Source organism: Bos indicus, chromosome 10 (assembly GCF_029378745.1).
Source record: "Bos indicus isolate NIAB-ARS_2022 breed Sahiwal x Tharparkar chromosome 10, NIAB-ARS_B.indTharparkar_mat_pri_1.0, whole genome shotgun sequence".
Taxonomy (NCBI): Eukaryota; Metazoa; Chordata; class Mammalia; order Artiodactyla; family Bovidae; genus Bos; species Bos indicus.
In genome coordinates, this window is record NC_091769.1 from 84,985,723 (window position 1) to 85,013,196 (window position 27,474).

General features: G+C 47.9%; 1 protein-coding gene and 1 long non-coding RNA gene across 3 annotated transcripts in view; one reads left to right on the plus strand and one right to left on the minus strand.

The window, feature by feature from the left end:
* The window catches only part of MIDEAS (mitotic deacetylase associated SANT domain protein), a 72,683-nt gene extending 46,812 nt beyond the window's left edge, over window positions 1–25,871 (minus strand). Inside the window, exon 1 of the mRNA XM_019969201.2 lies at window positions 25,709–25,871. The gene's annotated coding sequence lies outside the window, so the exon portion shown is untranslated. The remainder of the gene's footprint in view (window positions 1–25,708) is intronic.
* LOC109565332 (uncharacterized) lies at window positions 3,375–25,096 on the plus strand. Of its 2 annotated transcripts, none has more exons than XR_011568999.1 (3): window positions 3,375–3,665; window positions 3,857–4,083; window positions 6,080–15,302. It is a non-coding gene; the product is annotated as an uncharacterized lncRNA (long non-coding RNA). The 2 variants fall into 2 exon arrangements; XR_002181654.2 differs by lacking the exon at window positions 6,080–15,302 and adding an exon at window positions 24,612–25,096 and having other exon boundaries at window positions 3,379–3,665.
* Window positions 25,872–27,474: the final 1,603 nt, after the last annotated feature.

The following is a 27,474-nucleotide window of genomic DNA, read 5'->3' on the forward strand; positions in this document are numbered from 1 at the left end:
CTGTGCTAGTGCAATGCCAACTGCAGGGCTCCCTGTGGCATCTGGCTGAAGCTAGTTCCAGCTGCAACACATCCTTCCTTGCTTAGCTTCTTCCTCAGCCAAGATCCGCTTTGCTCACTCCCTTCCTCCTCTGCGTGCGTGCTCAGTCGCTTCAGTCGTATCTGGCTCTTTGTGACCCCATGAACGGCAACCAGCCAGGCTCCTCTGTCCACGGGATTCTCCAGGCAAGAATACTGGAGTGGGTTGCTGTGCCCTCCTTCAGGGGATCTTCCTGACCCAGGGATCGAACCCACATCTGCCTGAGTCTGGTGCACTGCAGGTGGATTCTTTATCCACTGAGCTACCTGGGAAGCCCTCAGAGAACTTCCTGTCAATCCCAGGCACTTCCAATTGTCTCGGTCTCTGCCCCTAAGGATCAAAACAGCCGCGCTCTCTCCTAACTCCCATGGCATTCTCTGTTTTTCTTGCCTCCGTCCCTTACACATTGTTTCTACAGCTGCTTCCTGTACCATCTCCCTACTAGGATCAGAGCTTCTGAAGTGCACAGCCCAGGCCTGAGTCACCTCGTATCCCTGGTGCCTATACATGGTGGGTGCTTAGTAAATTAAATGCCTGTTGATAAGTGCACAAATAAAATATTTGTGAAAATTTGAGGTAAGCAATAAGATGTAACTGTTACTATCACTATTACCATTCTGTTTCTTCCATTCTAAGATGCACATTTCCCCCATTTTAATATCTCTGAAATCAGGATGCATCTTACAATTGACAGCACATCATGGTTTAACTAGCAGCATTTTCTTTTTCATAGTTTGCATAAAATAATGGTTGTTTCACAATCATTGGCTTCTTAGGGTCAATAGTATATGGTATTATTATTATTATTATTTGCCACACAGCTTGCAGGATCTTAGTTCCCCAACCAGGGATCGAACCCAGCCCCTGGCAGTGAAAATACTGGGCCTTAACCACTGGACTGCCAGGGAATTCCCTGTATGTTGTTATTATTACTATTACTACTGCTACTGAGAGTGGATCTCCTGGGTTCTGGGGACTGCAAGGCAAAGCCCACAGAGCTAAGTCCCCGTTACATGAGCTCAGTAACTGTCAGGCAGGCTCTCATAAAGTGACTTGTATTTTCCCACAGGTCAGAAGGACCCCTGTGTCTGGACATCTCTGAAAATTCCCATGAAAGCAGGCCAATGTGATGTGAAACAAGCTCTGAACAAAGAGTCAGGAGAGCAACGTTCTGGGCCTAGCTCTTCCCTTAATTTTCCAGATGACCCCATGCAGGACCTATCAACACATTAACTGAGCATCTACTAAATGCTTGACATGATGCGACCCCGACGGGTCCACCCAGCACCCTGAGGAAGCCATTATCCTCTTTTTTATAGATAAGGTTAAACAGCTCTTCCAAGGTCAGACAGATGGTACTTGACGGCCGGGCTTTCTGAGTCCTGATCTCTGCTATATGAGGATGCCTCCTTGGGTCTGTTTTCCCAGAAAAACCATCAAGTAATGAGGGGTCACAGGTTGGAGGCTCACAAGCCAGGCTCATTCCCAGATACACTGCATTTGACCTATATAATGTATTTTATTTTTATTGAATTAAATGTATTTCCAAACATTTATTTAAATCAGGAGATTTAAGTTAAAAATCGGGATTTCTGGTTTATCATTAAAAAAAAAAAAAAAAGGAACATTGCTTACATTGGGCCCTCCTTCTCCGGGGTGGAGTCAAGCAGCTGTGCCAGGCACTGTGATGGGAGGTACACGTTCCAATTTTCCACAGATTCCACCCCTTCCTAGGCCACGGGTCACTGTCATTTATCATCTAGCCTGTGCTGTTCTCTTACACCCAGCCTGCCTCTGTTATTGAGATCCCCCTACTCCCTACCGGCCTTTCAGTGGGTGATCCTTAAACCAGATGCACTCAGGTGCCCTCTGCAGCCCTTACCTGCCTTTGGCTCCTCCCAGAATCTCCCAGCACAGCCTCCCTCCAAGGAGGTCACTTTAATGAACCTATTTCAGAACGAGCAGGCAAGCCCCTGCCTGGCACCTACCTCCCCTCTGCTTCCATCACAGGCACAGTACCCTCTTCGTGGGTACCTCCCACCCCCACCCAGAGCCTCAGTCCAGGCAGATGTGGAGAGGAGTTAGCCCAGGTCGAGGGGCGGGGCCCCATCCAGGAGGCAGGGAGGAAGGCAGGACTTTGTATTTCCCAACAGGAAAGTGGTACTGAGGAGATAAATTGTAAGCGGGGGAGGCTCTGCAGTCACAGATGAGCACAGTTTGACACATAAGGAAAGACAAACAGTAAATCATCAGGAGGAAAAATGCCGGGTCTCAGCAGCAATTTGAGAAATGCAAATTAGAACACCATTAAGGAGCCATTATGACCCGAGTCAATGTGAAAATAAGTAAATAAATTAAACAAGAAAGCTGCTGTTGGCAGGTCATCAGGAAACAGCTGCAGATACACTGAGGTGCTGCTGTAAACTGCTCAGATCCTTCTAGGATGTGATTCCACATTGTGTTTCAAGAGTTGAAGACTTGATCAGGTTATTACAGTCAGGAGACCAGATCCCATGAAAACAACTCAAACTACCACCTCAAAGGAGTCTTTATAAAAGAGGCTCATAGGAGCCTGTATTTAGACTCCCCCCAAATGGAACTCCATTCAGATTACAGTATGGTATGGTAACAGAATGAAATATAAAAGGTTGACATGAGGAAACAATCTGATGAAACCATTCGATGAACTCATGTTAAGTGACAGAATCAGAACAAAAAATAGTAGAGGGGGACTTTTTAACTATGTTAAAACTCCGTAGGAACATTTTGCAGCCATCAGAAAATTCCAAACTGCAAATTGCCAAGGTGTAATGTTTATTCTGTTAAGTTGATCAAGATGGTTTAAATAATGATGATGATGATAATGATGATGATGGTAATGATGATATTGATGATGTAAAGGCCTTTGGACAGAATTTCCTCATTATAAACATACCCCAGCCCAGGTCCCAGGCACAGGTAGGTCCTGCCCCCTGCCTTGATGAGGAAGGAAGAAGGAATGTAAACTGGGAGAGGAGGGTTATGACTGTGGGCAGGAGGAGGGCTCTGAAAGACACTTCTGCCCAAGAAACAAAGTGACACAAATAACCCCACACCGTTTAACCTCCAGAGTCCTGGGTGCTAGCTCTTAATACTGCTGCATTTGCGCTCTCAATTTTACTAATACCTTATTTCAGCAACTTCGTAGGTGACACTGGGGCTCTTTGCGGGCTAGCCTAGGAACCAGCCCAACTACCATTTATAGCATGTTTCTATGGAAATGTGTTTCAAGCTACAAGAAACTGAGCTGCTGACAACCCTGGGGCACGCACGTGGTCTCTAAATTAGGGAACTGAGACGAGCAGTTATTGCTGGGTCCTGGGCTCAGGAAGACAGCCTGTTACTTAGATTCTGTATCAGTTAGTACACCAACCAGCAGTGGTCCCTTTGGAGTTGGCTCGAGATCACTGCAGGGGATGGGAATGGGACCACAGCATCGAAGAATGAACACGATATTCCAGAGAAGCCCACACCCACGCACAACCTGAGTGACACCCACGTACAAGCCTGTGTGACAGGAAGGACATGAAACTGGCCTGAGTACCCTCGTGAGTATCCAGGCAAGCCCTGGGCCCACACGCTCTCCAGTTTCCCTCTGACCCCGGCAAACCTCCAGCCACAAGGCCCTATTTCAGTCTGATGATGGAAGAACAAACTCCAAATTTTTGAGAGTTCTGGAATCTGGCTTGAGCGCATGTAGGCTTGTGATAAACCCATCTCTCCACACATTCTGTTGCAGTGGCTTCTGCGTCTGCAGGCTCCAACCTGCCCACTCGAGCGAGGTCTGCCCAGGGCTCTCCCGGCTCCACCCACCCTGGGACTCCAAACAACACAAGGAGTCTCCATTTCCTGCCTTGGACTGTGCTAACCACAGGGGAAAGAATGATCGTGGGCCCTCCAGACACTCCACGTGACAAGAAAGTTCCCCACCGAGAAGGCTACCTAGAGTCTGTCGTACAGAGTGAGGTAAGTCAGAAAGAGAAAAACAAACATCATGTCTTAACACGTAGACGAGGAATCTAGAAAAATGGCAAAGATGATCTTATTTGCAAAGCAGAAATAGAGACACAGACGTAGAGAACAAATGCATGGATACTGAGACAGAAAGCTGGGGAGAGGGGCGGTGGTTGGGGATAAATTTTGGAGATTGGGACTGACGTATATACACTATTGTGTATAAAACAGATAACTAATGAGAACCTACTGTATAGCACAGGGAACTCTACTCAGAGCTCTGTGGTGACCTAAACGGGCGGGCACATGTGCTCAGTCACTTCAGTCATGTCTGACTCTATGCAACCCCATGGAAGGGAGACCACCAGGCTCCTCTGTCCATGGGATTGTCCCAGCAAGAATACTGGAGTGGGTTGCCATGCCCTTCTGCAGGGGATTTTCCTGACTCAGGGATCAAACCTGCATCTCCTGCACTGCAGGTGGATTCTTTACCATTGAGCCACCAGGGAAGCCCAACCTAAATGGGAAAGGAATACAAAAAAGAGGGGATAGATGGCCATTTTGTTTTGCTATACAGCAGAAACTGACAGCAGTGTAAAGCAACTATACTCCAATTAAAAAAAAAAAAAGACAGGGAGAAGGCTCCACACAGGGAGGCAAATCCAAGGGGGAGTGGTGGGTAAGAAGGCCGTTCACTAGGCGTCTCAAGGTTCTGAGATGCCAGAGACACAAGGTGGTCAGAGATGGTCAGAAGACAGTCAGCTGCTCAGCCACAGGCCACACCTGCAGCTGCAAGTCCCAGCAGAGCTCTTGGCAAGATGGGAGGGGTCAGAGGGCCCTGCCGGCCAAGCCAGAGAGAGAGAGACTGGATGAACGTGGGGGCTTCCTTCCTGAGCTTGGTTAAAGTGAAGTGAAAGTCGCTCAGTCGTGTCTGATTCTTTGCATACAGTCCATGGAATTCTCTAGGCCAGAATACTGGAGTATTCTGGTAGCCTTTCCCTTCTCCAGGGGATCTTCCCCACCCAGGGATCGAACACAAGTTTCCCGCATTGCAGGAGGATTCTTTACCAGCTGAGCCACAAGGGAAGCTCCCCCCCACCCCGAGGTTGGTTAAAGGGCAACTCTAATTTTCTAAGTTTCAATACTATAATGAATATGTGCAACCCTGCGAACACCCAAGACACAAAGTCACTGGGGCTCCACCTAGGTCAGGCAGGGCCACAGGAGGTCAGTTTGCAAATCACACCCTCTCTGCTGCCTGTGTGAACTGCAGACAGAAGAGAGAATCTGCCTCCCGCTGTGGCTAGGCCTGTGGGACCAGGCAGAGGTGAGTGGGCAGCTCAGAGCCAGAGTCTCAACTTCAAGGCCACATGTGCTCACTGAGCTGGAGCCCTGGAAACCCAGGTGCGAACAATCATCTGGGACTCTGAGGCCACTGGGGATTGCCTGCACCAGGCAGAGTCCATGCTGGGAGCCCCAAAGTTATGTAGTTAGTCAGCCTATGAAGTCAGGCCTCCTGTTACTAAAAGACTCAGTTAGCCAATCTGACTTCTCCAGACCCTGCAGTGCAGCGTGCTGATAAGACATACCAATTCTTTCTTTCAGGTGGTAGCAGATGGGAGGTTTGGAGTTCCTCCCCTGGGGCCTCCCTCCCACCCAGATCCAAAGACATTGATACCTTAAGGTCTTTTTTTAAAGAAAAGTATATAATTATGTAATACAAGTAAAATATATATAAGCTTATACATTGATATGTTATATAAGTATAATATATATTAAAGTAGGACAGCAAGGAGATCAAACCAGTCAATCCTAAAGAACACCTGTGCTGTGTGCTGTGCTTAGTCACTCAGTTGTGTCTGACTCTTTGTGACCCCATGGACTGTAGCCCACCAGGCTCCTCTGTCCATGGGGATTCTCCAGGCAAGAATACTGGAGTGAGTTGCCATGCTCTCTTCCTGGGCATCTTCCCAACCCAGGGATCGAACCCAGACCTCTCGCATTGCAGGCAGATTCTTTACCATCTGAGCCACCAAGGGAGGCCTGAATATCCATTGGAAGGACTGAAGCTGAAGCTCTAATACTTTGGCCACCTGATGTGAAGAATCAACCATTAGAAAAGACCCTGATGCTGGGAACGACTGAGGACAGGAGGAAAAGGAGGTGATAGAGGATGAGATGGTTGGATGCCATCATCGACTCAGTGGACATGAGTTTAAGCAAACTCCAGGAGATAGTGAAGGTCAAGGAAGCCTGGTGTGCTGCAGTCCATGGGGTCATAAAGTCAGACACGACTTAGGGACTGAACAACAACAACAAATATAAATGTTGTATAAATATAATGTATATTAAAGTATGTGGATATAATGTTATATAAGTATAATATAAGTCACTCAGTCATGTCTGACTCTTTTTGACCCCGTTGGACTGTAGCCCACCAAGCTCCTCCGTCCATGGGATTCTCCAGGCAAGAATACTGGAGTGGGTTGCCATTTCCTTCTCCAGGGGATCTTCCTGACCCAGGGATCGAACCCAGCTCTCCCGCATTGCAGGCAGAAGCTTTAACCTCTGAGCCACCAGGGAATCCCAAGTATAATATAGTAAAGTGTATTAATATATAACGTGTTATATTGATATAAATATTGTTGTTATTTAGTCTCTAAGTCGTGTCTGACACTTTTGTGACCCCTGTAGCCCACCAGGCTCCTCTGTCCATGGGATTTCCCAGGCAAGAATACTAAATGAGATATTGATATAAATATAATATATATTAAAGTATTATATAAATGTATATATATATATAAAGCAATTTTAAACACACAAATACTCCATTCATGACCACGTCACCTAAATCTTGTTTTCAGATAAGATCAGTCGCTCAGTCGTGTCCGACTCTTCTCGACCCCATGAATCGCAGCACGCCAGGCCTCCCTATCCATCACCAACTCCTGGAGTTCACTCAGACTCATGTCCATCGAGTCGGTGATGCCATCCAGCCATCCATCTTCTGTCATCCCCTTCTCCTCTTGCCCCCAATCCCTCCCAGCATCAGAGTCTTTTCCAATGAGTCAACTCTTCACATGAGGTGGCCAAAGTACTGGAGTTTCAGCTTTAGCATCAGTCCTTCCAAAGAAATCCCAGGGCTGATCTCCTTCAGAATGGACTGGTTGGATCTCCTTGCAGTCCAAGGGACTCTCAAGAGTCTTCTCCAACACCACAGTTCAAAAGCATCAATTCTTTGGCGCTCAGCCTTCTTCATAGTCCAACTCTCACATCCATACATGACCACAGGAAAAACCATAGCCTTGACTAGACGAACCTCTGTTGGCAAAGTAATGTCTCTGCTTTTGAATATGCTATCTAGGTTGGTCATAACTTTCCTTCCAAGGAGTAAGCGTCTTTTAATTTCATGGCTGCAGTCACCATCTGCAGTGATTTTGGAGCCCCAAAAAATAAAGTCTGACACTGTTTCCACTGTTTCCCCATCTATTTGCCATGAAGTGATGGGACTGGATGCCATGATCTTCGTTTTCTGAATGTTGAGCTTTAAGCCAACTTTTTCACTCTCCACTTTCACTTTGATCAAGAGGCTTTTTAGTTCCTCTTCACTTTCTGCCATAAGGGTGGTGTCATCTGCATATCTGAGGTTATTGATATTTCTCCCGGCAATCTTGATTCCAGCTTGTGTTTCTTCCAGTCCAGCGTTTCTCATGATGTACTCTGCATAGAAGTTAAATAAGCAGGGTGACAATATACAGCCTTGAAGTACTCCTTTTCCTATCTGGAACTAGTCTGTTGTTCCATGTCCAGTCCTAACTGTTGCTGCCTGACCTGCACACAAATTTCTCAAGAGGCAGATCAGGTGGTCTGGTATTCCCATCTCTTTCAGAATTTTCCACAGTTTATTGTGATCCACACAGTCAAAGGCTTTGGCATAGTCAATAAAGCAGAAATAGATGTTTTTCTGGAACTCTCTTGCTTTTTCCATGATCCAGCGGATGTTGGCAATTTGATCTCTGGTTCCTCTGCCTTTTCTAAAACCAGCTTGAACATCAGGAAGTTCACGGTTCACATATCGCTGAAGCCTGGCTTGGAGAATTTTGAGCATTACTTTACTAGCGGGTGAGATGAGTGCAATTGTGCAGTAGTTTGAGCATTCTTTGGCATTGCCTTTCTTTGGGATTGGAATGAAAACTGACCTTTTCCAATCCTGTGGCCACTGCTGAGTTTTCCAAATTTGCTGGCATATTGAGTGCAGCACTTTCACAGCATCATCTTTCAGGATTTGGAATAGCTCAACTGGAATTCCGTCACCTCCACTAGCTTTGTTTGTAGTGATGCTTTCTAAGGCCCACTTGACTTCACATTCCAGGATGTCTGGCTCTAGGTCAGTGATCACACCATCGTGATTATCTGGGTGGTGAAGATCTTTTTTGTACAGTTCTTCTGTGTATTCTTGCCACCTCTTCATAATATCTTCTGCTTCTGTTAGGTCCATACCATTTCTGTCCTTTATCAAGCCCATCTTTACATGAAATGTTCCTTTGGTATCTCTGATTTTCTTGAAGAGATCTCTAGTCTTTCCCATTCTGTTGTTTTCCTCTATTTCTTTGCATTGATCGCTGAAGAAGGCTTTCTTATCTCTTCTTGCTATTCTTTGGAACTCTGCATTCAGATGCTTATATCTTTCCTTTTCTCCTTTGCTTTTCACTTCTCTTCTTGTCACAGCTATTTGTAAGGCCTCCCCACACAGCCGTTTTGCTTTTTTGCATTTCTTTTCTATGGGAATGGTCTTGATCCCTGTCTCCTGTACAATGTCACGAACCTCCATCCATAGTTCATCAGGCACTCTAGCTATCAGATCTAGGCCCTTAAATCTATTTCTCACTTCCACTGTATAATCATAAGGGATTTGATTTAGGTCATACCTGAATGGTCTAGTGGTTTTCCCTACTTTCTTCAATTTCAGTCTGAATTTGGCAATAAGGAGTTCATGGTCTGAGCCACAGTCAGCTCCTGGTCTTGTTTTTGCTGACTGTATAGAGCTTCTCCATCTTCGGCTGCAAAGAATGTAATTAATCTGATTTCGGTGTTTGACCATCTGGTGATGTCCATGTGTAGAGTCTTCTCTTGTGTTGTTGGAAGAGGGTGTTTGTTATGACCAGTGCATTTTCTTGGCAAAACTCTATTAGTCTTTGCCCTGCTTCATTCCGTATTCCAAGGCCAAATTTGCTTGTTACTCCAGGTGTTTCTTGACTTCTTACTTTTGCATTAGTCCCCTATAATGAAAAGGACATCTTTTTTGGGTGTTAGTTCTAAAAGGTCTTGTAGGTCTTCATAGAACCGTTCAGCTTCAGCTTCTTCAGTGTTACTGGTTGGGGCATAGACTTGGATTACTGTGATATTGAATGGTTTGCCTTGGAAACGAACAGAGATCATTCTGTAGTTTTTGAGACTGCATCCAAGTACTGCATTTTGGACTCTTTTGTTGACCATGATGGCTACTCCATTTCTTCTGAGGGATTCCTGCCCGCAGTGTAGATATAATGGTCATCTGAGTTAAATTCACCCATTCCAGTCCATTTCAGTTCGCTGATTCCTAGAATGTCGACATTCACTCTTGCCATCTCTTGTTTGACCACTTCCAATTTGCCTTGATTCACGGACCTGACATTCCAGGTTCCTATGCAATATTGCTCTTTACAGCATCGGACCTTGCTTCTATCACCAGTCACATCCACAGCTGGGTATTCTTTTTGCTTTGGCTCCATCCCTTCATTCTTTCTGGAGTTATTTCTCCACTGATCTCCAGTAGCATATTGGGCACCTACTGACCTGGGGAGTTTCTCTTTCAATATCCTATCATCTTGCCTTTTCATACTGTTCATGGGGTTCTCAAGGCAAGAATACTGAAGTGGTTTGCCATTCTCTTCTCCAGTGGACCACATTCTGTCAGATCTCTCCACCATGACCCGCCCATCTTGGGTTGCCCCATGGGCATGGCTTAGTTTCATTGAGTTAGACAAGGCTGTGGTCCTAGTGTGATTAGATTGACTAGTTTTCTGTGAGTATGGTTTCAATGTGTTTGCCCTCTGATGCCCTCTTGCAACACCTACCGTCTTATTTGGGTTTCTCTTACCTTGGGCATGGGGTATCTCTTCACGGCTGCTCCAGCAAAGCGCAGCCATTGCTCCTTACCTTGGACGAGGGGTATCTCCTCACTGCTGCCCTGTCCATGGAATCCTCCAGGTAAAATCTTTTTTTACCTTATCCCAATTTATACCACAGCCAATGTGATCAGTTTTTATGCCCTCATTGAATAAGTATATGTGCAGTTTTGCCTGTTAAAGCAGAAGCCATTTTTTCCACAATTCTTCAACATTTTCCCATGAATTAATATCATCTTCATACTAGGCTAACAGACTATTCATACTACTTCATACTAGACTATTGTTGGCACAATAGTCCACTGAGTCTAAGTATCACAAATTATGTAGCCATGTGGAACACTCAGGCTGTTTAACAGTTTTTTGCTATTTCAAATGATGTTGTTACAAATATCTTGGTGTGTATAGCTCTTTTCTTATCTAGAATTATTTCCTTAGAATAAATTCCCAGTAGTAATAGTAATACATAAAAGGAAATTAACATTTTTTATGGCTTCAAGTTCTACATTTTAAAGATATATTTCTCTGTGTGAGTTATCTGGATTATCTATTTTCCAAAGTAGTTTTCTTGACAACACCTTCCAGTCCTGCCAATCAACATCTACCCTTAAAGTCAGTCCACTTTTCCCAGCTCCCCCTGTGGGTTGGGCATCTGGAGCATAAACCCTACAACTGAATGGATGTTAGAGGGAGCTCCACTGAATTTGCTGGGGAGGGATGAGGAAGGAGGCCAGAGATGTGGGTGAGAAGGTGGAGGACTGAGATGGACAGGAAGAGGGAGCTGGTCCCAAGGAGGCAGAAACAAAAGCAGATCTGAAAAGAAATCTGCAAGTGGGCCAACACCTCCCCAGGACATCAACCCCACCCCACCACCCAAGCTTCCTCTGGGCTGATCTTCCAGGTGCCAAGAACAAAGACACACTTCAGTGGGTTCCTAAAGGAGCTTCTAGAAATACTATGTGCTTTCGGGTTCTGCAAACATATTTTGCAAACAACAGAGGCCACGCACTCACCGGCAGTCAAGTAGACTATGTGAGTATAGGCTCAGCCGCTAAGGGAGGCCGACTTGGAGAAAGAAAATATTTTCAGAAAGAAAGTCTACCCCATCAGCCATGGCAGGAAAGATGCTTTTCCACGGTTCTCTCTTTAAGTGGCATGCAGACCCCTGATAACTGTTCCACACCAGGAGGGCTCCTGAGAGGTAACACGGGTCCCACTGTGAGGCATCATAAATCACACTGCCTGCCAGGCTCCGTTCACAGGTTTGGGGAATTTCTGAGCAGGAAAAGAACCACATGTGTCTAAGTATCTCATTTTATAGACAGAAGGAGACCCCAAGTGCCTGCTTTGGGGCTCCTGCGGCACCCTGCTGCAGTCGTCGTCAGGGGGTGCTCGTCCGCCCCCTCCGACAGGAAAAGCTGCAGTGCAGCCCGTCCTGACCACCACTTGGCTCAACAGGGCTTTCATTTTAAAACCTCAAGGTCGGCTGACTCGTTCTCCCCAGTTCCTTCTCTGTGCAAAGCCGGCAGACAGTGCCGGGCACGTCCTCCGGGCAGCTTGTGTTTCTCCTTCTTCAGGGGTTGGGCTGATGGGGGAGGGAAGTCTCTGCCACCTTCAAACCAGCTCCTAACCGCCACCGCCTCCTCAGAGTCCTCTCCAGGATGAGGGGGACCCAGGTGCTGGCTCTCTGTGGCCCTAAATCCCCTTCTTCTCCTCACCCGGGTCTCCCTCAGGCTCAGAGCAACAGCAAAACCCCCAGGGTATTGGCTCCATCCGCAGGTGCCAAGGGAGACTATCAGCTCACCCACCACAAGTGCCCTGGACCTAGGCCAGGTCCTGGGCCTGTCCCCCGCCTCCCCCTGCATCCTCACATCCCCTCAGGCCACCCTTCCAGTCACATCACCGACACCTACCTGTGCCAGGCCAGGGAGGAGCCAGGCACACCTGCGGCTGATGCCAGCCTCCTCCTATGGGGAAGTGCGACTAGAAATGCTAGGGTGGAGGCTCAGGAAGGCAGCAAGGAAGCAGGTGACTTCTGGCCGGCTCTGTGGGCATCTGCCAGCAAACGGACAGGGAGGACGTTCCAGGCAGGGGGCCAGCACCGCACAAGGCACAGGGGCTTGACCGCCGTGCTGAGGAGCAGAGACAACATAAAGGGCGGCTTGAGGGAAGTGCGTGCGGCAGGAGAGGTGGGCTGGGGCTCCCAGGCCCTAGGGTGCCTTTCTGAGGATGGGGAGCTTCCTCCTGCAGGACTTGGGCAGCCCTGAAAGGTTTTTAAGAGGGGTGACATGATTTTGCCTGGAGGATTCCATGGACAGACAAGCCAGGCAGGCTACAGTCGCAAAGAGTCGGATATGACTGAGCAACTAACACTTTCACTTTCACGATCAAAGCTGTGTTTCAGTAACATAACTCAGATCCCTCAAGACTTCGTTTTCTGCTTCAGTGTTGTTTTTAACGCGATTCCGTTTCATCTGGACAGAAATGGGCCAAAGGGGGCAAATTGTGCCAGAGCCAACACTGGCCCGGAACACTCCTGCTCGTCCCTCCTGGGGGTCACCCTGACCCCACATTGGTGAGCAGGCCTCAGGCTCAGGCCATACCTCCAGTCCAGGATGCAAGAACTCGGCCCTTAACACACTCAGCTGCGTGGAGGCAGCAGCTCCCCACCAACAGGCACCAGGGGAAAAAATCTGAAACACTAGCAGCCACCACAGCCATGAGTCCAAAAGTTCAAAACTGCATTTTTCTCTTTAAAGCAAATGAACTGCTTCATCTAAGTTTACTGGAACTGAATGACCAAGATTTCATGCAAGATGCCCTTACTTCAAAGAGTTATCACCAGAGGGCCTGGGGGCAGGAAGGGAGCTGGCGCTCACCTAATCAACACCTCGTCTGGATGAAGAAACTGGGCAGGGATGTGACTGGCAATGCTGACAGTCCCAGGTAGATGAAGCCCTAGCTCCTTTAGTTCTTTCTCAGCCAGGATATTGGCTAAAACGCCTCCACCAGGTTGACATCATCAGAACTTGAGAAGGGCCCAGTCCTGTTGCTTTGGACAGCTTGGGCACCAGGGACCGCAATCATTCCACACACCAAGCAAAAGTGAAAGTGTTAGTCTCTGGGTCGTGTCTGACTCTTTGTGACCCCACAAACCATAGCCTGCCAGGCTCCTTTGTCCATGAAATTCTCTAGGCAAGAATACTGGAGTGGGTAGCCATTCCCCTCCCCAGGGTATCTTTCCAACCCAGGGATCAAACCTAAGAATGGCACAGAATCGCACAGCAGGAGATTCTTTACTGGCAGAATCAGATTCTTTACCATCTGAGCCACCAGGGAAGCCTCCACAAACCAAGCCTGAAGCCAAAACTCCAACCTCCAGTGGAAAGCAAGACAGCACCTCCCAAACACCTCATGGCCCCGTGGGTCTTGCCCAATCCAGAGGAGAAACAGAATTCACGCTGTAGCTGCCTGTTAGGCAGAGAGAGCCAAGCCTTGGCCTCGGTCCTTACAAGGCAGCACTGAAGTTTTCCAAATGTTTAGGGAGGATCCAGATGCTGGGATGAGCTCTCTTTTCCACTGGAATCATTCAGATTCCACAGGAAAAACCCAACTGCTAATAAAACACTCAAAAGCACAAAAGGATCCTAAAGTTTAGCTGGAAACTAAAGGATTCAGAAAGAAGATCAAAACGTGGATATTTTCAGTGGCCTAAAGGGGATGCCCTGTCTCCACTTCCTATGAACTGCACTGTCCAATATTCCCAGTTTGAGGGTTAGGATGGGCTCTGGCTTCCATGATGGACATCTGTTCACCGGGCCTGTGCACCCATCCTCAGGTTTCAGGAACCTGGTGCTGTGAGTCCTTGTGGAAGGAGGAGTTTCACTTGCCACTGGGGAAGCTGTAACTCCAGAATGTATGAGAACATGGGCATGTGACCTAAGCCAGCCAACCAGATGCTCCACCTGGGCTCTGCCTCTGGATTGAGTGACACCACAAAGAATCAAGGAGAGTTCAAAACTCATTCCAGACGTGGTGGCAGCATTCAGGTTAGCTGGCAGCCAGGCCAGAGGCATCATCACTTTGTCTTCGGTTCCAGCTACGCAGCTTCGCACAGAGCCTGATAGATTTCTGAGCCTCCTTCTCCAGATTTCCAGGACATTCAGTGAGTCACCAGATATCCTTCCAATACATTCCTTTTCTCATTAATTTAGCCAGAGTCTGCTTCTGCTTTTGCAGACCAAAGACCTAGATTACCCCAGTATGTCCTTCGACCTCTACAGACTCCTCTGGCCCCCCGAGACAACACCTTTGCTCAAGCTTCTATCCTTCCCTCTGAGAAAAGTCTCATTTAAATACTCGTACATAGGAGAGGATTATAGCCACCTTATAATCACAGATATGAACAAAAAGACACAAATGCTGAATATAGCAATCCATCTTACCCAGGTTCTAAGTAGATGCCCCAATTTGGGGAATTAACACCAGAAATTAAAAGCATTACCACTCTTTTGGACTCTTCTCTGTTTCCCCATCAGTTCAGGGCAGGGTGGACTTGGAGTCAAGAAACCTGAGTTCAAGAACTTGCACATGTCATTCCAACCCTGGGGCAGGTGGTACCTGTACCACCTATTTCTCCAAGAGGTTAAATCAAATGAGAAGAGCCTACTCATGGCAAAACTACAGGAACTTTTAAATTCCTAAGTCAATCATTCCTTTCAGTCCTCTCTTTCTTGATGTCCCCAGGGATGAATAGGTGATCAATTTCAACTCAATAAAAGACATATGAAAATATGTATCATGTGTTGTACTCGGTGAACAAAATAATGATCTCTGCTGTCGTAAAATGCAACGCTTCCTCCTCCTTTGGCATCTGTGGCACCAAGCTCTCCTGATGTCCTTCCTTTCTTCTTGGTCTCCGTTGCTGACTCCCCTTGTACTGTACCCATTAAATGGGGATCCCCTCACCTCCAACTGCATGCTCTCCATGGGTGATGCCATCAGGTCCCCTAGCTCCAACAGTGTCCTGGTGATTCCCAAGTGTCTGTTTCAGAATGTCTGACAAACAGGGGGCTAATGGGAGGTAATCGGATTTGTCTGGAACTCGTCTAGAAGCTGTAGCTGCACAGTAAGGAATCATTTTTACTTAAATGATATGTTTATTGGTTACTTAAATGATACATTTATTGATAGCTTGCTTAGAGTCCATGGGGGAAGCAACGCTCCCCACTGCCATCCTCCAGTGGTATATCTTGCCCCCAGACCCACGTGTCCAACTGCCCACTAGAACTGCTTTCTCGAATGTCCTGCAGTTGTCTCCAGAGATTAGACTCAGTGTCCCTCCCCTAAAACCTGCTCCTTCCCCCTTATGTTTCAAGTAGAAAGCTAAGCAAACACTCCAACTTCTTCCTTGCTCTGTTCATTTGGTTGGACCTCCAGGCCTGTCAACCCAACTCCCATGACACCTTCCTAATCCAGCTTTTCCCTCCCGCGCCACTCTGGCTCTGACTCTTTTTCATCTCGCCCCAGGGACCACACTGACCTCCTGCAGTGACCTCCTCACTGGTCCCTCTGCTGCCCAACTTCCCCGTCTCCGGTCAATCCTCCATATCACAGTGAGTGATCTTTAAAAAGACAATCTGATCCTCTCTCTCCCTCATACACACACATACACACACACACACACATCCATGGGACCCCAGGGGCTCCCACTGCCCTCAGAGTAAGGTCCAAATCTCTCTGCTGACACCAATGGCTGGCCCATGACCTGGCCCCCGCCCACCCCTTTCTGCACCCCCTCCCACCAGCGCTCCACCACACCCACTGCTGTAGCTCCCAGAGCAAACCATGTTGTGTCACACCTCCATACCAGGCCCTGCCTGAGTTGCTCCCTGTGCCTTGAATGCCCTGACCCCCTTTGCCACCTGGTGGACGCCTACTCCTTCCTCAGGACTCGGCTCAAACACCAGCTCCTCCAGAAAGCCTCATCCTCATTGATTCCATAGCCTTCATTGGGTACAGGTATGGGACAAGGCACTGGGGCCGTGTAGACCTTGCCCCATGGTCCCACTCTCCTCTGGCCTGGACGAAGTGACCCCATCCTGCTTCTGAGCCCTGCACACCCCTGAATCCTTTCACCCTGACATCCGTGGCACTAATGGCTCTTAGCTTTTGTGCATGTCTGTCTCCCTCAGGGACTGTGAACCCATTGAAGCAGGAGGCTGACTCTTCTTTATCTTTGCATCCCCAGCACCTTGCATATGGCGTGAGTGACTGAATGAAGAATGGGAAGGGGAATCATTCTATAAACCATGACAGGCAGCATTCCACTGCTACTGGGTATTCACATCCGAAATGCTAGCTGGATACATCAGCACAGGCTCTTTGAAGGAAAATCCTGAGCCTTCCCCAACCTCCAGTGCAAGTGGAAATGAGGATCCAAGAGTGGCTTTGACCCCTAAGTTGTCCCAAGCACACGCTGTTGGGAGGCCACAGAGGAAGCGGATGTAGGCTCATGGGGTAGATTCCTCGCAGGCCTCTTACAAGTGCCAGCAGTAGGGAGGCTGGGGAGGGGAGACAGGTGAAGGAGAGAGAAGGAGAGCAGATGGGGAGGACTACGGCCTTAGAGCAAAGTGTCTGCCATGCATGGCACTGCCCTCTCCCAGCCCCACGGCAATGACAGGTCACCCAAAGCTTAAGTCCTTCCTTTGCAATCTTGAAGTTTAAAACCCACTCCATGGATCTCTGTATCACACCCTACTCACCTGTTCAAAGAACCTTTCTTGCTTAATCGCCTATGGTTATTTCCTAAATTATAAACCTGCCGTCTGTTCAAGGGTGAGCCTGGGCAAAGAGCCCCGAGCCTGCTGCCTGCGGGATGTCACAGTACTAGCATTCAGCATGCTGGGTGAGACTGTACTGTTTGAACACACACATATTTCATACTACAGAGCCCCCAAGTTCAAGCCAACCACTTTATCTGCTGCCTGACCTTAGAAACAACACCTTCTTCCAGAACTAGAGGAACCGCCTAAGATGAAGTATCAAGAGCTTGTGTGTCTGCCAGCTGCCTGCTGCCCTACTAAGGGACTTTCAAGGTTAACCCTGATTGCATTCTTATTTTTCACTTTTCACACTGGCTTTATTTTATTGTTATTTATTAGTTGCAGCACAAAGGATCTTGATCTTCACTGAGGCATGCGAACTCTTAGTTGCGGCATGTGGGATCTAGTTCCCTGATCAGGGATCAAACCAAGGCCCCCTGCACTGGGAGCTCCAGGTCTTAGCCACTGGACCACCAGGGAAGTCCTGACACACTGTTTAGAATCTGATCCTCAGAAAATGCAACTCCACCAAACTGCATTTTCTTAGCTGACAGGTCCCTCTGGCTATAAACCTCAGAAGCTGACTGCCAGCCTCCTGGAGAGAAGGGGCAGGTGGGATCTCTGATTGGGCCACATGCAGTGTTGGCAAAACTGTAGCTGTTCTACATATGCCCAGTGAGAACAGTCAGTCTTGCATTCATGGGCTTTCCCAGAGGGTGCTAGAACTGTGTTCCTGGGCTTCTAGCACCCCACTGTCTTTCTAAAGACCTCGCTTTCACCCTGGCTTTTGGTTTTGTTTTTCTTTCAAGTTTCTTCTTTTTAAATCTTTGTGTACTGCCTGAAGGAAACTAAAGAGAGCACTGTAAACAAAACCCTTGGTTTACAAATACTGGAACTGCTGATTATGATGACTAAGACGATCGATGCAGGATGGTGAAAGAAAATGGAACGTGGGGGTTGCGCCTGACTGAGTTCCACTGAGCAGCTGTGTAGTCTCAGAGAAGTCACTTATCCTCTCTGAACCTTTTAGTTAAAAATGAGTTACCTCAGGTACCCTTTCCAGCTTTAAATTCTCTGAGATGCTGTTACTACGGTTACTATAAAACAGGATGATAACAGTCCCTAAGGTCCTAAAGCTAGAAAAGGCTCATCAGTTCTAAAAACTGATTATTTTGTGAAACAGCAGACTCTAGACAATGTGGGTTTATTAAGTGCAGTTTATGCACAATTTTTCAGAAATAGTTTTCTAGGAAAATCCCAGTTTCACCCTTATAAGTACATCAAGAAACTTCAGTTAAAAAGTTGAATTCAACATACTGACTGCAACATTGCATGTAACAGCAAAACACTGGAAACAACCCACACATGCTCTTCAACAACAGACTAGTTAAAGAACTTCCCTGGGGGTCCAGTGGTTAAGAATCTGCCTTGCAGTGTAGGGGACCTAAGTTCGATCCTTAGTCGGAGAACTATGATCCCACATGCCACGGGGCTACCAGAGCGCCACAACTAGAGAGCCTGTGGGCCATATGATGCTGTGAAGGTCCTGCGTGCTACAACTAAGACCTGATACAATCAAATACATAAATAAATATTTTTTAAAAAACAGTTAAATAAATGATGGTATTTTCAGACAGTGGAATATAATTTAGCCGATGGAAAATGTGAAGCGGCTCTATGGGCACTGATATAGAACAATCTCCAAGACACATTAAAAGTGAAAACCGCAAAATGCAGAACACTCTGTAGGGTATGCCAGCATTTGTTTATATATTCATATTTTCTTCTATGTGCAGAAGCCACATCTGGAAGCATGGCTGAAAAATGACAAATTGTAGTTGCCTAAGACAGAGACACTTAAGGATTGAAGAAATGGGCAACATTAGAGGATGGGAAATTAATTTTTCAAAATATTATGTTATCAAATTTATCAATATTTTCTTATGGGTTCTGTTTTGTCCTTTTCTTAAGAAGGTCTTCCTAAAAATAAAAATTTTAAAAAAGGTCTTCTTTCTCTCAAGGTTAAAATACATAATCATTTTTCTAATTCTATTGCCCATTTATATATGTTTATATCCGTATCAGCTTCCCTGGTGGCTCAGCAGTAAAGAATCCGCCCACCAAGCAGATTTGAGTTTGACCCCTTGGTCAGGAAGATCCCCTGGAGAAGGAAATGGCAACCCACTCCAATATTCTGGCCTGGGAAATCCCATGGACAGAGGAGCCTGGTGGGCTACCGTCCATGGGGTAGCAAACAGACATGACTTAGCAATTAAACAACAGCAGCTGTTTAGAATATATATATATCTGTATAGTAATCTATTGTCTATATTGACTATTATACTGTATGGACTTTTCTGGTGGCTAAAATGGTAAACAATCTGCCTGCAACACAGGAAACCCAAGTTTGATCCCTGAGTCGGGAAGATTCCCTGGAGAAGGAAATGGTAACCCACTTCAGTATTCTTGTCTGGAGAATTCCATGGACAGAGAAGCCTGGCAGGCTACAGACCACACGGTTGTAAGGAGTTGGACATGACTGAGAAACTAACACTTATACTGTATAACTTACCCCTATTGAATTTTGAACTATATGTATTACCTGTTTTTTAAAAATCCAAGTATAGTTGATATACAATATTATATTATTTCAGGTGTATAACACAGTGATTCAGTATTTTTATAGGTTATATTCTATTAAAAATTATTACAAGATCACAGCTATAATTTCCTATGCTATATATAATATATGCCTGCTGCTTATCTATTTCATACATAGAGGTTTGTGTCTCCTAATCCTATACCCCAGATTTGTCTCTTTCACTTTCCTTTCCCCTTTGGTAAGCACCGGTTTGTTTTCTATGAGTCTGTTTCTATTTTGCATATACATTCATCTGTATTACCTTTCAGATTACACATGTAAGTGGTATCATACAGTTTTATCTTTCTCTGAGTTAGTTCACGAAGCATAATATTCTCTAGGTCCATCCATGAAGCTGCAAATGGCAGGATTTCAGTCTTTTAACGTCTGGATAATATTCCATTCTTTATATATCTTCCCTATATATATATATGGGCTTCCCTGATGGCTCAAATGGTAAAGTGTCTGCCTGCAAAGCAGAAGACCTTGGTTCGATCCCTGGATCAGGAAGACCCCCTGGAGAAGGAAATGGGCAACCCTCTCCAGTATTCTTGCCTGGAAAATTTCATGGACAGAAGAGCCTGGTAGGCTACAGTCCATGGGGTGGCAAAGAGTCGGAATGACTGAGCAACTTCACATTATATATCTTAATCCATTCATTTGCTGATGGGCAACTTGGGTTGTATATTATCCTTTGAAGAATAAAACTGAGGGGAAAAAAAAAAGAACCTATCAGATTTTTTAAATTTATTTATTTTCTTTTTGGTCTCACCACTTGGCATGTGGGATGTTAGTTACTCAACCAGGAATCAAACCCACAGCCCTGCACTGGAAGCAGAGTCTTAACCACTGGACTTCCATGGGAAGTCCCAACCAGATTTTATTTTTAAATAAAAATTTTAAAGAATCTAGCATATGGGGTGCATTTTATGGTATGTGAATTATATCTCAATTAAAAAAGAAAGACTCTAGCTTATACGGCAAGGTTGAGATTAATAGCACGAGAACTGAGTGGAGTCAAAAGAATCCTCCCAGTTAAGCCTGATGTTAGGGTTCAGCCAGGATCTCCCCAAGACTCAGCTTTATAGTATAGTCTAGTTTTATAGGTCAATACCTGTTTGGGCAAATCAAAGCTGCAGTCAACCAGGAAGCATCTCTTTGCCTTACTCATAATTCTTGTCTGAGAGTTCCCCAGTTCTTTGTTTTCAGTTGGTTCCCTTAGAGGACCAGGCCAACCCAGGAAATGAAGGTCTCCCCCTCCTCAGCCAGTGCTCAGGCTTAGGACATCCAGGGGCAGGTCAGCTAGGTTCAAATCAAGACAAGGAGGAGCCCATGCTGAAGCTGGACAGATCTGTCTAGCACCCAGGGGGAAGAGGCACTGGAAAAGAAGCTGAACAATGAGGTGCAAAGCCAGGAGGTACCAGAGAGAGGCTAACAGGCTCAAGGAGGAAGGTGGCTAGATGTTCAGAATAAAGACTGGGAACTGTGGTTCTTGGTGCTTGGCTCGGGTGTGTGTGCCTATGCACAGCCAACAATATCTGAAGACCACTGCACTGCTACAACCTCACCATCACACCATCATCCTCCTTATCAGACATCCCCTGGGAACACCAGGGAGGACAAAGATATATAAAACAGGGACTTGCAGTATAGTTAAAAGTGATAATGCTGATCCACCCAAAAGCACATTTATGAAGCCAAATGAAAGATGTTATTGAAGCTATGATCCAAGGCTGAAAGTCCTCTAGACCAAGTTTTAAGGTTCCTCCATCAGGGGGCCCCAGTGGATGTTACTGGAATCTCAGGGAGAGGCCCACAGGGTGGAACAGAGGAAATCCTTAAAGAGAGAAACAAGAACAAGGCTAAAAAGGACAGCAAGACTAAGCCAAGTGGGAGAGAGGAAAGAGAAGGCATTCCAGACTTCCGGGAAAGCATGAAAGGTAGGAACGCTTGCCACCAGCAGTTTGGACAGACACACAGAGCGGGTCACAGGGTCAGAGAAGAGGGTTAGGGCAGGAGAGCAGTGGAGGCCAGACCCCTGTGTGGGAGGCCCCGACTGCCAGCTTAGAAGTTTGATCCTTACCGTGCAGACAGTGGGGAGCCATTGAAGGTTGCTGAGCAGGAGGGTGACCCTTGAAAACAGGCGTTTTTAAATGAGATTACAGAGGAGCCCTTTATCCCAGGCTCATTCAAAGACCTGTGTGTATTTCAAGTGGCACTTGAGACAGAAAGTCGTAAAGCAGTGCCCTGTGTCATGTAGAAGAAGAAGAAGAAAAGAAAAAGGTTTAAGGGTCTCACAAAGAGATGCTTCAGTGAGAATGAGAAAAGAAGGGGGGCACATTTTAAAGAAGGAAACAAATTTGCAGGACAGAACCACCAGTCATCTGGAAAACTGCAGCACTTTCTTCAGAGTCTGGAATGCCCTCTTTTGGCTGGAGTGGTTCTGCCTCCTTTTTTGGAGGTTAGTTGTGATGTCAAAACACAGGCTTGTGGTGCAGGGAGGCAGCTGGGAGGAGGCAGATGAACAGAAATATAAATGCTGGGCCTGAGAGCGTAAAAGGCCTCCACACTAAGACCACTGTCTTGCAGGGGGACTTCCCCATCTGCCCCTCTCAAGTGGAGGCTCAGAGTTTTTGTCAAAGCTACTGGGAGCTTCCTAATTACCCAAACAGCTTCTCCTCTTAAAACAATAAAGTGATTTTTTAAAAATCTGTCAAGTTTTGATGCAGAGCTTTGTTGGTATTGTTCCTACACATGCATAGTGAGGCAGGAGGCAGGGCTGTTCTGGGGCCACAAACCGGGCAGTCACTTTAGGCCATAAATCAGCATTTACGTAAAATGGGAGAGGAAGTCAGGATTAAGTTTCCAGTCTTAACCTGGGCTGTGTACAACTGCAAATTCTGTAAATACAGAGGCAAAGCTGAGCAAGCCAGGGAAGGGCCTGAGTTAGGCACAAAAATCAGCCACGCTGAACTGATGACAAGGGCAGGCGATTGCTCCAGGCGGCTCTACAGTTCCAGGGGTGGGGAGTGTCTGATTCCTTTTTCTTTTTTTAATAGTTTTATTTATTTATTTATTTATTTATTTTTTTTGGCTGCGTTGGGTCTTCGCTGCTGCACAGGTCTTTATCTAGTTGTGGTGAGCGGGGGCCACTCTTTAGTTGCAGTGCTCAGGCTTCTCGATGTGGTGGTCTCTCATATTGCGGAGCACAGGCTCTAGAGCACTGGCTCAGCAGTTGTGGCACTCGGGCTCGGTTGCTCCTCAGCATGTGGGATCCTCCTGGACCAGGGACAGAACCCAAGTCCTCCGCCTTGGCAGGCGGATTCTCATCCACTGAACCACCAGGGAAGCCTTGAGTCCTTCTTTCTTTGGCCTCTGCTAGAGGTTCATCTCCCCCGCTCTCCTCCCACAATCCCAGGGGGCCTTTGGGCACTTTTAGTCTCTGCACGGTCTATATGAAGACAAAAAATCTGGAGTCAGAAGGGAATGCTCCCCTCCCCTCCCCTTTAGACTGTGCTGTGTACCAGTGGGCTCTTACTAAAGTAGCCCTGGTCAGGTGATGCAACTAACAGGACCTTGACAGTCAAGTTCAGTAAAAACCCAAATGTACACAACACTGCAACTCATGGGAACTCCCACCTTTGCAGTGTTTTTGCTCTAGCCCTCCTTCCCCTGTGGCAATTGTGTCTGGATGTCCCAGACTTTCCAGAAATGTCCCGATTTCACGTGCTTTTCCTTGAGTCTCTGGAAGCACGTAGGTGTCTGCCAGGGATTATGCCCTAATGTTTTAGTTGGACAAATGGTCACTGTGCCCGTGACATGCAGCTGGCATGAGGTTGCAAAACAGTGTTTTCCCTCTGGGTGAAACTCCGTTCCTTGGTTGGGGAGAAGGCCAGGCACGGGGAAGCTCCAGGGTGCCGGGCCAGGGGTACCCATCACCGAGTCACACAGTTCCCTCAGCAGGGCCGAGTGTTGCCCTTGCAGAACCTTCTGCCTAGGGCATGGAAAAAGTGGGCTGAGATTTGGCATGTTGGAAGAAAGGCCCAGCATGCAGCCTGTCCATGTTTGTGACTCTGTTTTAAATCCCTCTGCTACAGTTAGCCACCTCTGAGGCCCTCAAAGAAAACCTGTTTGCCTTATTTCCACACTTGAAGGCTTAGCTCCCTTCCTGCCGTCCGGTGGCTCAGAAGGTGTGAGGACCCCCTCAACCCTGGTCCGTGTAGCCGGGCTTGCTCAGGAAGGAGGGAGGGGTTCCTCTGGAGAAAAAGAATATGAGTCACTCCTCCACCCCCACCCCAGACACTGGCCACAGACAACAGTCTCAAAGACCCAGCACTTTTCCCTTTGCCCAGAACACAATAAAGGAATTAGGGACCCACCTACTAAGTTTCTACATCTGACACTTGACGGCTCAAAGTCTAGCTCACCAGCACAGTCACACATGTCTGACGTGTCCTCTTTGCAGCCAGGCCCCAAGCCAGTCACCATACAATTTTGCTAAATCAAACTGCTTTCCCGTTTAGGGAGGTCGATAGCCATCTCCCATCTCCTTTTCCTGCTGACGTCATCCCACATTTTCTACAGGCACAAATAAGGGTACAATTCCTGGGACAGTTTTCAGGCTGCCTGAGGTTGGGAGGGGAAGGATCCTGCCCTCCCGGGTCCACTCGACTTCTCTGGCCATTTGGCAAATTATCCGAGGTGAAGGGAGAGGCGAGGAAATAAATCACCTCGCTAAGGTGAAAGGCCGAAAAGAACTCGGCGACTGCAGCTCAGACCTAGATCTGTCCTGGGCATTTGCAATGCAAATGCGCGTTTTGTTCGCTGCCACCGAGGTCTTGCACAATAGCCTGTGTATAAACATCCAGGCCAACAATGCCTGACTGTGCAATCATGCTGTAATTACAGGCCGGCAGGAAGCTGCTGCTAGGAACTGTTCCATTCAACTTCTAGACATCCCATGTCGGAGTCTCCACCGCACCGACGAACATTCCTGCACACACCAACGCGTCCCCGACGCGGCCGCGGCCGCTCCAGTTCCAGACTCCAAGCCCCGGAGCCCGGGCGCCACCCGCCCGGCCCGCCAGTCCCAAGTTACTTTGCAGAGATGTCATAAACTTCTCAGCTGTTCTTTAAAAAAAAAACAAACCCTACGCCACGAGGCTACCGAAGGCGGCGCGAACCACCATCGAAGTTCCCAAGCACATTCCTGCAAGCCCTAGCAGTTTTGGAAGAACAGAAAAAGAGCGAGATGCTTCAGAGTCCACTGGAAGCGGTTTTGGGAGTTTTATATAGAAAACACTCACATATGTATGTGGGTGTGCTGACAGTTTTTATGGCTAAATTGCAAAGTGTTAGGCCTTAGTGATTACTGTCGGGCTTGGGACGTGGTGTAGGAGGAGAAGGGGGTGGGGGAGTCAGAGGAATTCGTTCAAAGGGGACTTTGGGGCCGTTCTGGGTTTTGCCTTTTGGAAATGCGTAGGGGTGTTTCCCAAACTTCCAAGTGGCTGTGCTCTTCCTCACTGTCGGGCCAAGCAAAGAAAAGTGGGGGGGCGGGGGGGGGGAGCTCCTTTAACTTCCTTCCAGCAACCTCAGCGAGGGCTGCAAAGAGTCAGAGCGCGCGTCCCTGGGAAGCCGGGCGGGGGCTGGGGGACGGCTGCGCCCAGCCTGTCGGGATGGCTGCCCCCACCCCCACCCGGGGCGGAGTACTAGACCCGGACGCCGGCCGCGGGAAGCCCCTTCCCTGCGCCCCTGCGCTAGCCAATGGTGCCTGGAGAGGCCCGGCTGCAGCCCCGGGCTGCTCTGAAATCCCGCGGCCAAACAGGGTCGCAGCCTGGGGCCTGGATCCCGGCTGCAGAGCTCGCTCCCTGCAGCGGCCCCCGCACGCCACCCCAGCGCCGCCGGCCCTCCCCGCCCGCGCCGCCGAGCCCGGACCCCGAGCGTTTCGGGGGCCCCCACGGCGACGCCGCGGCTGCGGAGGGGGAGCGCCGAGCCCCGCGACTCACCTGCGCGCTGGATCCCGGGGCCGCTCGGAGGGGCGCGGGGCTCGGGGCGCAGGCGAGCAGGGCTCGCAGACTCAAACTTTGTTGCTCTCGGGACGGCGCAGTCGTCACTTCCTCGCGGAGCGGGTGGCGCGGCCCGGGCGGTGACCCAGCAGCTCGCGCGGTGGCGCGCCGGGCCCTGCAGCCGCCCGCGCCCCCGGCTTTGCGCGCCCTCGGCTGCGGAGGGAAGAGGGCTACGGTCCGCCTGCGTCCCTCCGGGGGAGGCTCTCTCCAGCCTGGTCGTTTCCGCGCGAAGATGTGCTGGATCCGGGAAGATGGTGTTGGGGTTCCGGGGCCCAGAACTGGAGTTCCAAGGAAAACAAAGGATGGGAAAGGAGGAAGAGAAAGTTTTTCTGTTTGGTGTTGAGGCTAGAAAATCATGTTAGAAAACACGGGGCTCTGTGTTCGCTTTTGCTTTGCCTTTGTTTTGTTTGCACCAAATAATGCCTAAGCTGGGCCTTAAAACTCGAGTCTCCTCTTCCCACATCCCCTCAAATGATCGGCACTCTTGTCCTTCGTCATTTCCAGGGATTATAAGGGCGCATGACGTACAGCGTTTATGACTGACTTCAGGGGGCAATCTCAGCACCCAAGTTGGGGCTGCAAAATAGTTTTTGTTCTAATCCTCCCTCGCGATTTCCACCTCCTTCTTTATACTCAACTCACAGACCTCTTCGGGGCCTGACACAAGTCTGTGTTTCGTCATGGACCAAAAGTGACTTGGAGAGTAGGGTGGCGTCCTGACAAAAGGAGCTTCAGGCAGTAGTAACTCCGAAATCTATCATCGCCCAAAGTACATTAGCTCACGCTATTAAAAACTACAACAACCAAAAGCCATCTTTTAAGTTTCCGATAAGTAGCAGCAAAGTAGTTTAAATGGCAGAGGCAGTCTTTCGGGAGGCAGTCTTTCAGGAAGAACTCCTGATCCGGTAAAGCTGGAGAGAAAACCGGTTAGCCTTTGCTGTGGTTTAAAAAAAAAAAAAAGCAGACATTTGAAACGGCAGTGGAGGGCTTTCATAACAGAAACATTAGCTTCATTGTAACTTGTGAAAACAGGGACCTTTTCAAAGGTGGTTCAAAAGCATCAGTTAGGACTCAACAATTTTCCCTTTTCCCCCAAATACTGCTGCTACTAGCACATTGGTCAGATCACAGAACCGCCTGTTCCAAGGCTTCATCTTTTTACGAAGGCACAGGAAACCGCAGAGTTGAGTGAAGGCTTTGTCCAGAAAGGTGGATGTAAAACTGATAGAAAGTGACACCTGAGAAATTATCCTCAGGTCTGCATTAATACCGAGTGGGAAACCACAAAGGCAGGCTCACCCAAAGGTTAGGAGTATGAAGACAGACGGTCTCCTAGCAACATGTAAGGCCCTACATGGTAGCCCTGTATGCACTGCTCTCATTTCTACTGAGACATTATTAATTCAGTTCAGTTCAGTTCAGTCGCTCAGTCGTGTCCGACTCTTCTCAACCCCATGAATCGCAGCACGCCAGGCTTCCCTGTCCATCACCAACTCCCAGAGTTCACTGAGACTCACGTCCATTGAGTCGGTGATGCCATCCAGCCATCTCATCCTCTGTCGCCCCCTTCTCCTCCTGCCCCCAATCCCTCCCAGCATCAGAGGCTTTTCCAATGAGTCAACTCTTCGCATTATTAATGGCATATTTTAAATAACCACATGTATCAGGTGAGAAAAGCAATCTTGCTTTGAGAAATAAGTTCATTA